This window comes from Protopterus annectens, chromosome 7.part0, assembly GCF_019279795.1.
Source record: "Protopterus annectens isolate FY-2018-M chromosome 7.part0, PAN1.0, whole genome shotgun sequence".
In the NCBI taxonomy this organism is placed as follows: domain Eukaryota; kingdom Metazoa; phylum Chordata; order Ceratodontiformes; family Protopteridae; genus Protopterus; species Protopterus annectens.
The window spans coordinates 1,349,034,063-1,349,052,228 of NC_056739.1; positions in this window are offsets into that span (position 1 = coordinate 1,349,034,063).

Sequence of the window (18,166 nt, forward strand, 5' to 3'; positions counted from 1 at the left end):
ACAGCATTTTCACAAAATAAAATAATAAAAATCCAGATAAAAATTGGAAAGTGCAGTGCATAAAGTTTCAGTTAATCACATGCAAAATAAGTGTAGAATATGACTCATTTTGGCATTCAGAATCCACCAAAACAAGTGACTTTGGAAGGGTAGTTATATTTAACATTGTCAGGCAGCTAAATGGCAGATTCCTTTGAGAAAAAGTTGATGGGCATTAATAGATTAACTTGCTCTAAAGAATCAATTATGTTTTAGACTTTTTCACTGAATATTTTCTCCAAAAGACCACTCAAACCATTACCCATTACTAGAGACCCCCTTTGACCACTCCTTCTCAGAGTCCAGCTTATCCCCATACCAAAGGCCATTCCCAAATGGCTGGATGACCAAGAACAGAATGACACCTAATTGTTCATAGAAAGGGAAACAATACATTTCAGTCATAGCAACAGCACCAGCATTCCCACTGAGCCTTTGTCTTCTTACCCTAACATCCAGTGCTTAGTAGCAGCCTAGACAAGAGGAACTCCCACAATACCAACAGCTGACCCATGTGTGCTTCTGCAAATGTGCCAGCCATGGCTATAGCATGAAAGTATGTTGTTTGGTGGATACTTGGCCACACCCCTTTATGTTACCTTGCTGTAACACCCATCCACTGCTAAGTATCAGTATTGCGGTATATCAGACAGCCACCATTCCCACAGGAGGAGCAAGCTGATGTTAGCTACTCACTACATCCCTCCTTGGTTGAATATCCCAGAGCTGGTGCCACTCTGGGAAGCTGCCCATTCTAAGTGCTAGTCAGGATATTATCTTTCTATGCCACAGAAACAGGTAAAGACTAAGATTTTATGATAATGCAAAATATGTTGATTCAGTCCTTTCAGTCTTTACTGTTTAGTTACAGTTAAAAATATAGACTGTCCAAACATACAGGGTTCTTGGAATTGGGAGCTTCATTCGTGGCTTGTTGTGGATATGGCCAGAAGGAAAATCAAGGAAAAAGACTGGTGTTGGAAGTAATTCCTAGCCAAGGCATACAGCTGTGACCTTTATTTTACAGCCTGGTTGCTGGAAGGGCTGAATTGGACTGAGCTTGTGTGAAATACATTTGGTGGAATTATACTCTATGGGCTGTGAACCTTGTATAAAAGACACTATAAACAGAGTAAATACTTATGGAACTAACTTGGTAATGCTGAGGGAACAATATTTTTCTTTGTCCTTCAAATAAATTTGTGTTTATTTCATATGTTAGCTTCTAGTGTGTTTTAAGATTAATACTGGTGGAAAATGTGGGTTATCTGCTGGAGACTTGTCAAAATAACATTATAACATTGCTTTTCCTCTGCTGTCAAGTGAGTGAATTGTTTGAGCTAAGTTTTCTTGTGGAATTTGCTAGCCAGAAAAAAATTTGCTCCTCTTACCTGGTGTGTGTTAACAGATCTGACAAGAGTTTAGTTTCCTGTTGTGTTTTCCTCACTACAACCACGGAAGAATTACTCAAATCCTTAGCAGACTCCAAGGTAGAAACTAATCAAAAGCTTATGCAGCTAAGAATTATCATGAAAGTATTTCACAGAAGAAAACTGTGATGAACATGAACATGCTGGAGGGACAGGTTCATAACCCAGAGACTGCCCATGCTATGAAATAGACTTCCCATACATGTTAAGCAGAGTACCTCACTGGGCCTCTTCAAGAGAAATCTTGATGAGTGGATGGGAAATAAAAAATTTGCCCCAGGAATCACTCAGTGGCTTTACTCAACAGAGGCACTGGGAACTGATGTCAGGTGGCACAATGCCAGGGTAATCCTATGGGCTGGGCTTGTAAAGGCTCCAGGCCATTAGCCTAGTACACACCTATGAACCTATGAACGAGTCAGTATGGGCCAAAATTCTTTCTTCCCAACTGAGAAGGGGAAGTGACAAAAACCTATATTGATCCAAATGGGAATATACACAGAATATGACAAACTCAAAAAACAGATTTACTAGCAAGGGTTGGAGTAGCTTCTGAAGAGCAATCCACAACTGGACTTTTAATACTGGCAAAAATCATGAGAGCTCAAATGTCTAACTTAAAACATATAATACAGCTGTGGTTCGATCTTGATAACTATAGTAATCTGAAAATGTTAAAAATGTTAACATTAAACAGATTTAAAAGAGTATTACCTACTAAGACAAGAAAGTAGGTATTGTAAAGTAATACCAGAATTCTAACAAGTTGGTAACTTTAGTTTATACCTGTTAAAAACAGAAAGGAACATTTCAGTGTTGTGGAAGATTTTGAGGCAGTTTCATATCTTTTCAGGATACAAAATTAATGAAGCTAAAACAAAGCAATAGATATAAATTATGTACCCACACAAGAATTGGTTCAGCAATATCCATATTTATGGGGACATGATAAAATTAAGTATTTAGGAGTATGGATTAAAAAGTATTCTGGAGTGGCAGCTAAGGATATGTGAGAAGAGACTAAACAAAAGTTAATACAAAAACTGAGAAATTGGAAGCTCTGTTATACGGATATGGATACCAAGTTATAAGCAGTTAAAACGTTTTTAGTCCCTTTAGTTTTATACACAGGTCAGGCATATTTTTACGAACCAGAGGAGATGCTGTGGATAGCAATTAATAAAGACCTGAAGGATTTTATCTAGTGGGAGATGCTAAGAGTCAAGTGGGATAAGCTGATTCCTCCTATAGAGCAAGGCAGTTTGGGATTGCCCAATTTGAAGGGGTATTTCAGAGCTACACAGTTAAGACTCCTTTACATAGCACAAGCAGAAACCTATAATTCAAAACAGAAAGGGATGATGATGAAACAGGTGGGAAGCTCAAAAAACAAGGAGCGACTTGGATTTTGGATGCAGATCCTTAAGGGGAATAACAATAACCATTCTAAGAGCTAAGCCAGCATGAGAATGGAGAAAGGAGATTCAGCAGATAGGGATAACTGCAATTAGGGATACAGACAAAAGGCAAGAGGGGGCTATTTATTATAGAAACATGGTAAAAGACCCAAGGTATTGGGAGCAAATAATTAGAGAAGGAAATGTAATAAAATGTGAAGCGGCCACTAATTTATTTGGACTGCAGGATAGAAATTGCCTTCCCTATCAATGATTGATATCAGAGTATAGGCAAAGAGAAAGAAATAGGGAGATCCTAAGTGAAAGACCACCACTGGTAGAGTTTTTAGTGGAATCTAGAACAGAAGCTGTTGTTAAAAAAGGAATAATTAGTAGAGCATACAAAATATTGCATGATATCTATAAGAATCAGTTAGATGTGGTGAGAAAGGATGGGGAAGAGAGAGAATGATAAGTAATTCAGAAAGATACAATGGGGGGATATACTTATGTCTCCCAAATATGCAACAAAGTCGAGTAGATTTGAGATGTTTGCTTAGAAGTGTTTACATAGGTATTTTTATGCCCTAAGTAGACGCCAACACATTTTTCCTGAGGTAGACAGCAAATGTTGGAGGTGTGAAGGGGAAGAAAGAGGTAACTGGAACATATTGTCTGTGATTGTGATGAGCTGGCAGACTTTAAAGATTCACTGCAGACTGTTTTGACAGAGATCCTGGGTGAGCAAATTGGTGTAAATATGGAAATTATTTTTTTCTCAATTGTTTTGATTGAAAATTTTAACAAAAAACATGAATATATGATAATATAAATATTATAAAACAAATATACACATCTAAAGAACAATAATAAACAACTAAAATAACTATTTACAATGGTGTCTACTATAAAACAAAGCTTTTTAATCAGAAAAACAAATGTGATAAGTGTAGTTGTTAGTTAATTATTAAAGTTTGTTTATCCAGAAGTTCTTTGAATTTCAACCATATATTATATGAATAGGTGATTCTAGATGTTCTAGACATTTTTGCCTTGATGTGATAAGTTAAAGATGACAAACATCAGTTGCCAAGTGTACAAATTCCTTCATAGTAGGAGTAGTCTGATTCCTCCAGTTCTAGGTGATGACGTTTCTAGCCAATGTTAAGATACTCCATAAAAGAGGGTATTTTATTTTCATGACACAAGTGGGAATAGGTCTATTAAATAGAGATTTTATCAGCATAAATTTATCATTAAAAACAGACTGTAAGAGAATTTGTTTTCTATAAAATAGTCTTTTACTAACCAATGAAATTTATTAGTAGCTATTTTAGTATGATATAATTTTGTTAAATTATTGGATTTACACCAAATACCTCCCTGAATATCTTTCCATTTAGTATTATAATTGTTATTTAAAATCACCAGAAATCTTGTTGTAAGAACACTAGTCCACGGACTCCTAAAATGATGAAACCACTCGAAATTAAAACCACCAACGAATGCAGACAGCACTAAACATTGGCTTAAAAATCTCCTTTTAATAATTGTTAAGCGCTTTCACCCACTAAAATGTGGGCTTCATCAGAACATCTCATTACATTTTTGTTACAGTTTAAATACTTCATTTTGGCACCAACTAAATGATACATGTTTTCTTAAAGTGACAAGTGCACCAAAATTGCATCACTGTATATACTGTTGTGTCATAATGTATAAATGTGTTCCTATGCAAAAATACTTTTAAATACTTTAAAATGTTAAAAACAAGCACAAAGCATCACAGATTACAAAAGGCATACTGTAAATATACCATTAAGCTACTCTCTAAATAATTTTTAACTGTTCGCTAAGTTGAGATACTTGTGTGTTGAACCCAGATCCATGTACAAAATCGTTCAGTACATCAAATACTCCATTACTGCATGTGTCTCTTTTGCAAAATAAATAAGAAAAAACATCACAACAAAAACATTGCAATAGAAAAACTTTTGCAATAAAAAAACTATGCAATAAAAAGAACATTACTATTGCGCAAATATACTTCTGTTTGCCAATAGCAGTTTATTTCAATGTATGATAATTAAAATGCTATTATATGTGCATTAACTGCTTCCTTACTAGTAAAGGTTTAATAGGTATGTGATCGTTAAGCCCCTGTGAGGTGGATGCATCCGTATATAATTGCCACCATACTTCTTTATACCCTAAGGTGGCCTTATGATTACCTCCTCTAGGGTCTATTGTAATGTTTTCCAAGATGGCAAATCTAAAACTATGATTGTTCCCACATTTCTCTGTGTGTCTATAAAGGGCATTGTTTATATCCTTTCTCCTGATACTATATAGGTGATCCTAAATATGTTTTCTAAAACTTCTCTCAGTTTTCCCTATATAATATCCTTAACATATTGTACATTTCGCCAACTATATCACAAATTTGGAATTACAATTGCCTTGTTGAAACCTTATTCTAGTTTTGGTAATGTTATTTAATGTAATCCCTTCATCTTCCATTATTACCTGACATTTATTACAACAACCACATTTCTTGGTGTGCTTCTTGCAATAATCTATATTTCTCTTTACTGTCCCTTGTTCCAAATACATTTTGTTATTACAGCCTATTTTATACACAAACAAATGCTTAGGACCTATAATATTCATTATTTCTTGATCAACCATTATAACATTCCAATTACTGGTCATGATATTCTTAACCTTGTTGGTGAATGGTCCGTATTCTAAAATGCATGCTCGATAAAAAGCAGTGTTAGTGGAATTCATCAGTTCTACTCCTTTGGGTGTGTCCTCCTTCCTATTAGCTCCCAACAATGGGGTGTATTTATGTCCCCATTCTTTTATAATATATTTCCTTACATCTTTCATCATGGTCTTACAATAACCCCTTTCTTTAAACAATTCAGTGATAAAATCTATTTTTTCTATCATATCTGTGTATTCAGATGTCATTCTCATAGCTCTGATGCATTGTCCTTTGTATATATTGTATAATAATTTTCTAGGGTGGTTGTTGGTATATTCTAAATAGCCATTAGAAAATTTATTTTTCCTGTGGATACGAGACTTGAAGCCTTTGTCTCAGTTGGAAATATAAGTGTCCAAATATGCTGTGCCTTCACTACTACTGGAAGAAGTGAACCTAAGGTAATCACTACTATAGTTCAAATATTCCATAAAACTGTTCAAAAACTCTTAACTTCCATCCCAGAGGATATAAATGTCATCCAAGAATTGGGAGTAGTATCTAACATGTTTGAAATAAACACTTTTGAAAACTACTGACTCTTCCCAGTCTAACATAACCAAATTGGCATATATGGGGGCACATGCTGCCCCATCGCTGCCCCCTGGTTTGTTTGAAGTGTTCACCCTCATAGAATATGTAATTGTGATCTAATACAATAGACATGAGTTCTAGAATCAAACAAACCCTATCCCATTCTAAGTCAGCATATTTTTTTAATACTGTTACTAAATGCTTCCATACCATCCTCTTTAGGAATGCATGAAAACAATTCCACCAACGTATCGTACATTTTGCCAAATATATCACAAATTTGGAATTACAATTGCCTTGTTGAAACCTAATTCTAGTTTTATTAATGTTATTTAATGTAATCCCTTCATCTTCCATTATTACCTGACATTGATTACAACAACCACATTTCTTGGTGTGCTTCTTGCAATAATCTGTATTACTCTTTACTGTCCTTTGTTCCAAATACATTTTGATATTACAGCCCATTTTATACACATACAAAGGCTTAGGACCTATAATATTCACTATTTCTTGATCAACCATCATAACATTCCAATTACTGGTCATGATATTCTTAACCTTGTTGATGTATTCTAAAATGCATGCTCGATGAAAAGCAGTGTTAGTGGAATTCACCAGTTCTACTCTTTTGGGTGTGTCCTCCATCCTATTAGCTCCCAACAATGGGGTGTATTTATGTCCCCATTCTTTTATAATATATTTCCTTACATCTTTCATCATGGTCTTACAATAACCCCTTTCTTTAAACAATTCAGTGATAAAATCTATTTCTTCTATCATATCTGCATATTCTGATGTCATTCTCATCGCTCTGATGCGTTGTTCTTTGTATATATTGTATAATAATTTTCTAGGGTGGTTGCTGGTATATTCTAAATAGCCATTAGAAAATGTATTTTTTCTATGGATACAAGACTTGAAGCCTTTGTCTCCGTTGGAAATATAAGTGTCCAAATATGCTGTACCTTCACTACTACTGGAAGAAGTGAACCTAAGGTAATCGCTACTATGGTTCAAATATTCCATAAAACTGTTCAAAAACTCCTGACTTCCATCCCAGAGGATATAAATGTCATCCAAGAATTGGGAGTAGTATCTAACATGTTTGAAATAAACACTTTTGAAAACTACTGACTCTTCCCAGTCTAACATAACCAAATTGGCATATGTGGGGGCATATGCTGCCCCCATAGCTGCCCCCTGGTTGATTTGAAGTGTTCACCCTCATAGAATGTGTAATTGTGATCTAATACAATAGGCATGAGTTCTAGAATCAAACACACCCTATCCCATTCTAAGTCAGCATATTTTTTAATACTGTTACTAAATGCTTCCATACCATCCTCTTTAGGAATGCATGAAAACAATTCCACCACATCAGTGGTGACATATAATAATCCTTCTTTCCATAAATCAACAGGATAATTCTTTAAAAAATCTCACGAGTCCTTAACCATGTGTGGAATTTTCTCATACATATGTTTTAACATTGTATCCACTGCGACTTCCAAGGGGAATGTTTTAGAGTAACTGCCTGAAATTATAGGACGAAAAGGGGGGGTTGCTGACATCTTTGTGCACCTTTGGAATACCCACCAAAGTAGCTAATTTAGGATGTTCTACTTTCAAAAAGTTGTAAGTGCCTACTGTGATTCTGTTGTCATTTGTCAGTTGCTATTTAACCAAGAAATTATTGTCTTAACAATTGAGGATAAGGAATATAATTCTAAATCTGGGATACCAATACCACCTGAAGTCTAATCGCTAAGGTGATGGTTTAAAGCCAATCTAGGCTTATTAGGAAACCATAAAAATCACAGAAACAAAGTATTATACACTTTTATATTTTTGGTAGTGGGAGGGATATAGATTGCATTATATATAGAATTTTAGGAATGATAATCATTTTAATTAAGTAGAGTCTCTCTTCCATAGTATAAATATTCCATTTATTAAGAGTTTCTTTTATGGAATTTAAATTATTATTATAATTAAAGGTTGTTATCTCTTTAATATTATCAGGCTGAGGTTTAAAATAAGGCAGGATTTGAATGAACTATGATCAAATAGATTATAAATTATGTATAATGTTTGCAACTAAAATTATGTCAAAATGGTTTGTTTTCATTCATATAATGTATGATTGCCTATGCCATTTGTACTAATTTAATAAAGATGTTTCTTGTTTAAAATAAATTGGTAACTTTAGTAGAATGTTTATTTGTTAATGTTACTCCTGAATTGTTTGTTGTTAAAATCTAAAGATACCATAAGAAATCTTCCATGAAATAAAAAGTATCAAGTAATGAATTAACTTGTTTCAGATGTAGAAGGAGGGTCATAAAGCCAGATTCTATTCCACTAAAGATTTGTAGAAATGTAAAAAATAATATGCATGCTACAAACGAATCTGTTCCCATGGAGCTGATAAAACTGAAGCTAAGGTTACTGAGTCAGTATTATGTCATTTTAATATAAAAACACAATCAAGTGTGTGTTTGTTAAAGGGAAAATATTCCAAACCACACACATTTCTAAAAGCATGATTACTCTTGTCAAAGGCCCTACATGTGTAAGCATAGGATTAATAATGAACAAAATATGGAGATGGTAGCATTCATGCTGATACAAATGAAAATGTGATTTCATATGTGGACATTCAAACAGTTCTAGGACAACCTTTACACCCTATAGCTATAGTTACTAACTTGGCTCATGATATTATAAAGGAAAATATTTTCCCCATTTTAAAGCTCTGCAGTAGATGTTGGAAGAGAAAGTATCTATAGGCATTGTATATCAGGACAATGCACCAAATAAGAAAGAGACAAAATGATGGCTTGATGTAACAATCCAGTGTAAAAATGGAGTAGGAGAGCAGGACAGTGACACTCTGTGAGAGATCCAGAAACAAAGTCATGAAACGTGAATTTGCGCTAAAGCTATAAAAAGGGCTAGAATTTCATTTTGCTAAAATGGCAAAAAAGTCCTGTAACCATAAACTTGTCTTGGTGATGGTAAAATAGAAACCCAATCCTGTAAGATATGTCAGCATACAAAAGAAAGATGACCTCATAGGAAACTCTGAAGTAAATTCAGCATGTGACAGATGTCTACACAGAGGCTTACAAAAATTGTTAGTACAAAACAGAGAAAATAAAAATCAAAGAAGGAAACTTAAGTGAGGACCCTCAGAGCAAAGAAATGGTAGTGAGTACTAAAATGAGGTAAATAGGAAAATACAGAGTTAGAAACCTATTATTATCACAATGGGACAGAAAGCTAAAGAATAAATGAACTCTCAAGAGACCAGTACAAATAACACAAAACCTAAAGCTGGAGGAGACTTTTGTACAGCGTAGAGAAAGACAGAGAAGTTTCAGTGCCATTTTGTAGCAAGAGGAAGCCATGCTATTTACGTCTGTAAGGGTTAGGGAAGAAAGTAATGGCACACAAATTACTCTCAACCCCTTTGAGACCAACGCTATGCTTTTTGGAACTCCACAGAAAATTCAGAAAGCACCTCTTATTTTGACGTACTCCATACAGACAACATCTGTCATCAAATACCTAGGACTATGGCTTAATCAGTCACTAATCTTCCAAGAGTGTAAGCCAAATAAACTCCCTACTCTTCTGGGGCAAAATGATCTCTCTTTTTCTATCACAGCCACCCAGAATGGTTATTAGCAAAGGAGTTCTCCTTTCCCAACTTGAATATGGGCTCCCAATTTTTGCTTCTGCCTCAAAGAAAGACAATGCCACACTACAGATAATCTCAGACAGCATCTGCTGATTCATTACAAACTGGGGTCTCTCTGAGCATCACTGTATCACCCTAGAAAAAGCCAAACAGCTACTTATAAAACAAAGATCTCACCCATTTTTAGGATCCCAACTCTACGAACTATAACTTCACACATTTATTCCCCTTGCAGTTAGATTTCATGAAAAAAACTCCTCATACAACTGGAAACACTACTCACAAGCCACACTAACTCTCATTTCCCCTAGACCCAAGCTCCACAGCAATGTATATACTTTCTCCTCTCAGGCACTTGCTCTTTCGCAAGCACTCCCATTCAACATTAAGGAAATCAATCAACACTTACTCCTAATTCAGAATGAAACTCAAAAAGCACTTTTTCATCCAAGCCAAATGCTTCTGCTTCAACACAGGACATATCATCTAACCTATCTCCATCCTGAGTCTCTTCTCCTCTCTCATAATTCACTGATGATTGACCCACTTTAGAAACCAATGTATATATTATTCATAACACCTTGCTTGATTTTTCATTGTGCTGTGTTTGTCCATTAGAATGTATATACATATTTTTCTCTGTGTAATTAGTCTGAAATATTCTGTTATTGCTTTCATTTCTGTATTTTCTGTTTGTGAAATGTTTTGTATTTCACCCAGGCTGTGCCGGAAAATGGTCAATATTGATCAGTGCACTACCCTGGTAAACAAATATGAATAAATGCATAAATAAATAAATAATTCTGAAATAACAGACTTACAAGTACTCCAAATTCACTTTTAAAATGCACAATTGAAATATGATACTTTTAAGTAGAGCAAGACAGAGAGAGAGATTATAATTAAGATTACATGGGAAGATAGTGAAGAAGGAATTCCAATTACTTCTTACCCTATTTTGAGTTAAAAAGTGATCTCTTATACAGAATAAACAAAGACAGGGAGGACATTCTTCATCACCTCTTAAAGGACACCAGCAATGAAGTTACTCCACAGTCATGTTTTAGGAGGTCAGCTAGTGAGGGATAAATATAAGGCAGAGTGCTTGTCAGATTTTATTGGTCAGGTACAATGAAAAAAATAAAAAGTTTTGGTTTCTTGCCCATAATTTCAGAAAATTGTACCCCATTCTGGATTTGAGTTCACCAATTCCAGTAGCTATTAAAGAAGTGTCATTTGAGTGCATTGCTATGGTCATTATAGAGCCAACATCTACCACTGAGCATCAGAATGTACTAGTAATAATGGACTATACTACAGAATACACAGAAGCTGTACCATTAATCACCACTTAACATTTCCAGATAAAGATACCCCTGGCCTGGGGTTTTCCCAGCTGGGAGAGCTGTAAAAAAATATATCACAAAACCAGTCAGCACTTAGTAGAAGCACAGGCTGCACCATGCATCTTAGCATGGATGATCTTTCTTTTAGGATAACTCAAGTTTCTTTTAGGTTAACTCAACTCTGTGAGTGTGGCTTTCAGTTTGGGACTTTTGTTCCTATTAGTAGGGTAAAACATCAATATTTAAAGGTGTACAAAATGTTGTGTGTTAGTATAAAACCAATAAGTTTTAGGGGGTATTGGGGGTGATTTTTTTTTTTGTCTGAGAGCTTTAAATAAAAAAAAAGTATTATAAGATGTGACATAGGCTCAAATGTATACGCCAAGAAGCAATTGTATAAAAGTTCAACCTGCCAAACAGTGTATGCATTTAACACAAAAGATGGGACTAGATATTTAACAAAAAAGGGGTTATACATAAAAAGTAGGAATGATAACATTTTAATACAATGATGCTTTCTTTAATGTCTTTAAATATAAATGGCCTCACAGATAAATACAAACAAGAAAGAGTAGAGAACCACATTAAAATGTAGAGTGCAAGTAGCTATGTTACAAGAGACACACTTAGAAAGAAATTAGCATGTTAATTTGATAAAGAAAGGTTTTTAGGATGGTTATTCAGCAGCATACTTGGGAAAAGGAATACAAGAGTACTTATATTAATTGCAGGAGGAGCTCCAGTAGTATCAGAAAAAGATAAAAAATATAACAATGGCAGATTTGTAGGGCTAAGGGGCTACTGGCAAAGGAGGAAATTACACTGGCATATATTTGCATTCCACTTAAAACTGCTATAATGTAGCTTAAGAAAATTCTGGGAGAAATAATCAGTTTTCAGCAAGGAATATTACTTATAGGTGTGGAATAGAATTTGATTTGTTGCAGTGAAGATAGTTCCACCCACCCCACCCCTCCCTTTATTTATACACTACAAATAACTTCCACAAACTATCTCAACCAATTAAACTTCTCTATATCACACTTCCCTCATAAGAAACCCCTCCCATCCCATTTACCTCCTTCACTAAACTAATTAGATATCACTGCTCACCTACATCATAACTCCAGTACTTTAAACCCCTCCAACCCCACCCCACCAAACATACTTCATCTTACGCCCTCCAACTAAAACACAATACTTAGCTCATTCCTTTCCCCTCATTACACACACACACACACACACACACACACACACACACACACACACACACACATATATGCACACATACACCACACACACTTTTACTCCTGTAGGCCCTCGCTCATGTGTATCATATCACCACCATTCTCAAAACCAACAACTCAGATTAAAACTGTATTATCCTTTATGCACTCAGATTAAATAATTTTCCACTCATATAGACCTCTTCACATCTACAAAGTAGGGTAGATATTTGAAGAAATTTATGACAATATTTGGCATGGAAGATGTGATTTCAGTAATAGCAGTTCACAGTGAATTCAGATATTATTCCCCAAGATATAAAAGATATAAAAACTGGGCTAGGCTAGAAAGAATTTACATTTCACAGGAACATGTGCATTTAATTGAAGGTCTTGATACCCATTCAAGAACTCTTTCAGATCATAAGCCAATAACAGCTAAAATAAAAAGACAGAGTAATGAAACAAAATGAGACATTGGCACTTTCCTACCTATCTGTTAAAAAGAGAGGAATTTAAGGAATGGGTAGAGAAGATTATTCAGAGGCTGTTAGAGAGGATAGAAATTTATTCTGAAAACATAGCTAGGGAGTGCGATAAAATTAAGGTGGAGTTTAAAAATGCGGTGGAAATAAACGAAAGGGAGCTATGGTTAAGAAGTAACAAAAGCTATTTAGAAGGACTGACAAGTTAAAGTATTGCAGAATAGGGAGAATCTCACAGAATCAGAAGAGGATAAACTTCAGAATGCTAAGCTGAAAATAAGGGATTACCTCAATAATCTGCACAACTTTAGAAATATTTCTGTTAAGCAATTGTTTTTTGATAATAACACTAGAGCACAAAAACGTTTAGCACAATGACTCAGTCAACAGAAAGTAGAAAGGGCTGTCACCAAGCTTAGGGAGCATATAACAAAGAAGGTAACAAGAGATCCTATAGATGTATTATAAGTATTTCAGAAATTCTGTGAGCATCTCTATAAAGTAGAGAAATATGAAAATCAAGAAAAGATACAAATGGAAATGTTTATGGAAGAATTAAATATGCCAAGGTTAGAAGTATATGATGCTCAATTACTAATGGTTAGGGTAAGAGATGAGTTAAAAATTCTGATGTATAACTACTCTACAGGAAAGTCCCCAGGAATAGATGGCATTCCTGTGGAAGTTTGGAAGCTAGGAGGAAAAAACTGATAAAGATCTGGAAGGTTTTGTTTAACAGTATCTTAAGAGGAGGAGAAATATCACTTTCCTGGAAGAAAGTAGTGACAGCTGTAATAGGTAAAGAGGGTAAAGAGCTATCAGATCCAGCTTCATACAGGCCCATTTGAATACTAAACCATGATTATAAAGTGTTCATGTCTATAATGGCTGAACGAATGGCAAAAGTAATGCCAAAACTGATACATATGGATCAATGTGGTTTTGTGGAGGGGAGGCAAATATTTGACAACATTAACAGAACATTGATGATCCAGAGGGAAGCAGATTATAATAAAATACCATTGTTGTTGGTGGGTCTTGATGCAGAGAAAGCATTTGACAGAGTAAATTGAGACTTTATGAGCAGGGTATGGAAGCATTTGCATTTCCTGAAAAATTTTAAGGTTGAGGGATTGGAAATGAAAATTAAAGTGGGTGGGGTCCTCACTGATAATTTCTGCTTGAGCAGAGGAACCAGGCAGGGGGTCCTGTTTCCCCTTTATTATTTACATTATATTTAGAACCATTGGCAAAGAAAATAAGGGACTCAGAAATTCAAGGATATAATTGGTATGGTAGTAAAGAAAAGCTGGCTTTATTTGCAGATGATATTATTTTGTACCTGAAAAAAAAAACGGAAAGAAGACATTACAGTGCTATGGAACATTTTGAGACAGTTTCAGATCTTTTCAGGATACAAAAGTAATGAAGCTAAAACAAAGGAACAGTGGTAAATTATGTACCCACACATGAACTGGTTCAGAAATAACCATATTTATAGGGACATGATAGAATTAAATATTTTGGAGTATGGATTAAAAATTATTCTAGTGTGACAGCTAAGGTTATGTGGGAAGAGACTAAACAAAAGATAATACAAAAAACTGAGAAATGGAAGCTCTGTTATATGGATATGGATAGTAAGATGCATGCAGTTAAAATGTTTTTAGTCTCTTTAGTCCTTTTAGTCTAATACACAGGCCAAGCATATTTTTATCTACCATAGGAAAAGTTGTGGGTAGCAGTTAATAAAGAGCTGAAAGACTTTATCTGGGAGGGGAAGATGGCAAGAGTCAAGTGGGATAAGCTGATTCTTCCAATAGAACAGGACAGCTTGGGATTACCCAATTTGAATGGGGTATTTCAGAGCTACACAGTTAAGTCTCCTATACATAGCACAAGCAGAAAACTATAATTCAAAGTGGATAGGAATGATGATGAAACACGGGGGAAACTCAAGACACAAGAAGAGACTTTCATTTTGGATGCAGGCCCTTAAAGACAATAACAATAATCATGCAGAATATTATATCCATAAAGTAGCAGAAAGTATTCTAAAAACTAAACCAACAAAGGAATGGAGAAAGGAGATTCTGCCGATAGGGATGACTGCAATTAGGGATACAGACAATAGGTGTGAGGGGGCTGGAATTTATTGGAAAAAACTGCAAAGAAGCTAAGGTATTGGAAGCAAATAACTAGAGAAGGAAAGATAATGAAATAGGAAGACACCAAAAATCTATTTGGACTACAGGTTAGAGATTGCGTTCCTTATCAGGGATTGATATCAGAGTATAGGCAAAATGAAATATGGGGATCCTAATCAAAAGATCAGCACTAGTATAGTTTTTAATAGAATCTAGAACAGAAACTGCCATTAAAAAAGAATAATTAGTAGAGCATATAAAATATTGCATGATAATTATAAGAATCAATCAGAGGAGGTTAGAAAGATTGTGAAGAGAGATTGGATAAACAATTCACAAAGAAGCAACAGCAGGTTATATGTATATCTAATAAACGGTCTGCGCCCCCCACACCCCCTGCTAAATATATATTCCAACTCTGAGATCACACTACAGTGAGGAAAGGGCAAATATTCCCATCTTCACTGTACCGCAATCTCACAAGTGTGGTTTCGAATTCCGCAATTTTCGCTCATGTGAGCGTTCGATTAGATAAACTTTCATTTATCTAATATAGACCCCTCAAAAACATGCAACAAAAACTAGAAGATTTAGGATTTTTGCCAGGAAATGTTTACATACATATTTTTATACCCCAAGTAAACTTCAGAGATTTTTTCCTCAGGCAGATAGTAAATGTTGGAGGTGTGACGGGGAAGAAAGAGGTAATTGAGAACATATTTTCTGGGAGTGCAGTGAGTTGACAGATGTTAAGGATTCCCTGCAGGATATACTTTCAGGGATGCTGGGTGGGCAGATTGATCTGATGAGGGAGATGATTTTTCTGAGGTATGATACAAACTTGGAATTGCCTAGACATGGTAAGGCCTTGCTGTATCTAATTATGATGGCTGCCAAAAAAGCAAATTACTAGAAAATGGAAATCAGAATGTAAACCTACTATACTGGAAGTAATGAATATAGTAACAGAGATAAAAACAAGTGGCAGGGAGATCTTTAGAAAAGGGTAGGAGCAAACTTCATAGGAAAAAAATGGGAATTGTGGGAGTAATACATACAAAGGAGGAAGGCAGTCTAAAAGGCGACAGGACTTAAATGAGATATGTAATGTTTGAGTGAGAAAGATTTGGTAAATTGTAAGTGATGTATAATGTTTACAATTGGGAGTGTGTCAGTATGGTTTGTGATGTAAAATGCTTATGACTAGGATTGTTTCTGTGTGGTTTGTTTTTATTTATATAAATATTTGCCTATATAGTAAGTGATGATTTAATAAAGATGTTTCTTGTGTAAAAAAAGGCAGGAATTGAATACTTTATGTAATATAGCTTAGGTTATATAATATACAGCAATACATGTGAAGTATAATGTTAGCTATGTTAATATAGTTTCATTACTTTGATATGAATGTAAATTTGCCTATGTCACAAGCGATAATTCAATAAAGGTGTTTGGGGGAAAAAGATAACCCTGGCCTATAGCCTGGCACATTGTATGTCAGCCACAAAGCAGTGTGCCTCTTTGCTCAAGCTGGACTTCTAACCATTGAAGAAACTCAAGCTAAGCTGTTAGTGTGAACACCTTGCAAAGAAGGCAGGCTTCCTGGGCACTTGCTCTGATCAGCAAGCAGTGGCTGGCCACAGCAAGCTAGAAAACTGTTCTAAGAGCACTGAGGTAGTATCTCTTATTACTCAAGCATGGCTTCTACCATGACAAGCTCACCTAAAACCATTAGTGTGAACATTCTGCAAATAATACAGGGTTCCTGGGCACTTGCTCTGATCAGCAAGCAGCCTCTGACCACAGCAACCTAGAAAACTGTGTAAGCTAAATCTTTTTGAGTTATAACTTGTAAACTACTCTGCAGGCCTCCATGCAACACAAAAGCTGGCCATTTACTGCACATCACAGGTTTGTCTCATGACAGCATCTAAATTCCAAACTATAAAATGACCACTCCATTATCATGAAGTGTATTCAGGAAATAATTTTCCTCTCTTCATAAAGCCACCACTCACTTTCTCTTATGTTGTGTTCATTTCACATGTCTCTAAATCAAGTGGAATCACTCCCCAAATTAGGAGACTCTGTCATAGGTTCATAGGTTAGTACAAGGCTAATTGCCCTTATGGGCCATTTTAAACCTAGCCAATTATCCCATTTCAGAATCAAACCCTGCACCTTATGTCTGTTAGGAAAACACCTTAACTATTTTACCAACTCCCAGCACCTGCCTCCAATTCAATCTGTCCAAATACCAGATTTCATACTCATACTATACAGTTGCATCATTGTTCTTAACATATTTCCTGTGAGCACAGTCCTTCACAGATATTTTTTGTTCTTGGATATCTGTTCTGTCCTAGGTAGGTGAAATGTGCTCCACTTACTTAGCCTACCTCCAGTTCCTCCCACCCCATCCTTCCCTTTATTTATACACTACAAATAACTTCCACAAACTATCTCAACCAATTAAACTTCTCTATATCACACTTCCCTCATAAGAAACCCCTCCCATCCCATTTACCTTAGTTCATTCCTTTTACCTCATTACACACACACACACACACACACACACACACACACACACACACACACACACACACACTTTTACTCCTGTAGGCCCTCGCTCATGTGTACATATCACCACCATTCTCAAAACCAATAACTCAGATTAAAACTGTAACACCTACACTTATTATCCTTTAGGCACTCAGATTAAATAATTTTCCATTCATATAGGCTGTGGGTTCTACTACCAGATGCTTATGCCAAGTCTGTTTGTGTTGTTAGTAGTACAACAGGTAGAATACTTGCTTTTGATGCAGAAGGCTGTGGGTTCTACTGCCACAGTATGTAGATGGATTGCTGATACTATATTGTGTTGTACTTTTAAAGGGGGGGGGGTGGATTCTGCAGTCCTGATAATGTCTTCTTTGGCAGAGATACCGAGTAACTATGAACCTGTTATCAGTTTGCCATCCATTACCTATTGCAATATTACTAGCTTATAATTTTTTAATGTAACATAGGCAATTTATTCCTCAAGGGCAATAGGCACTTTATTTGTAGATGAAACAATGAAA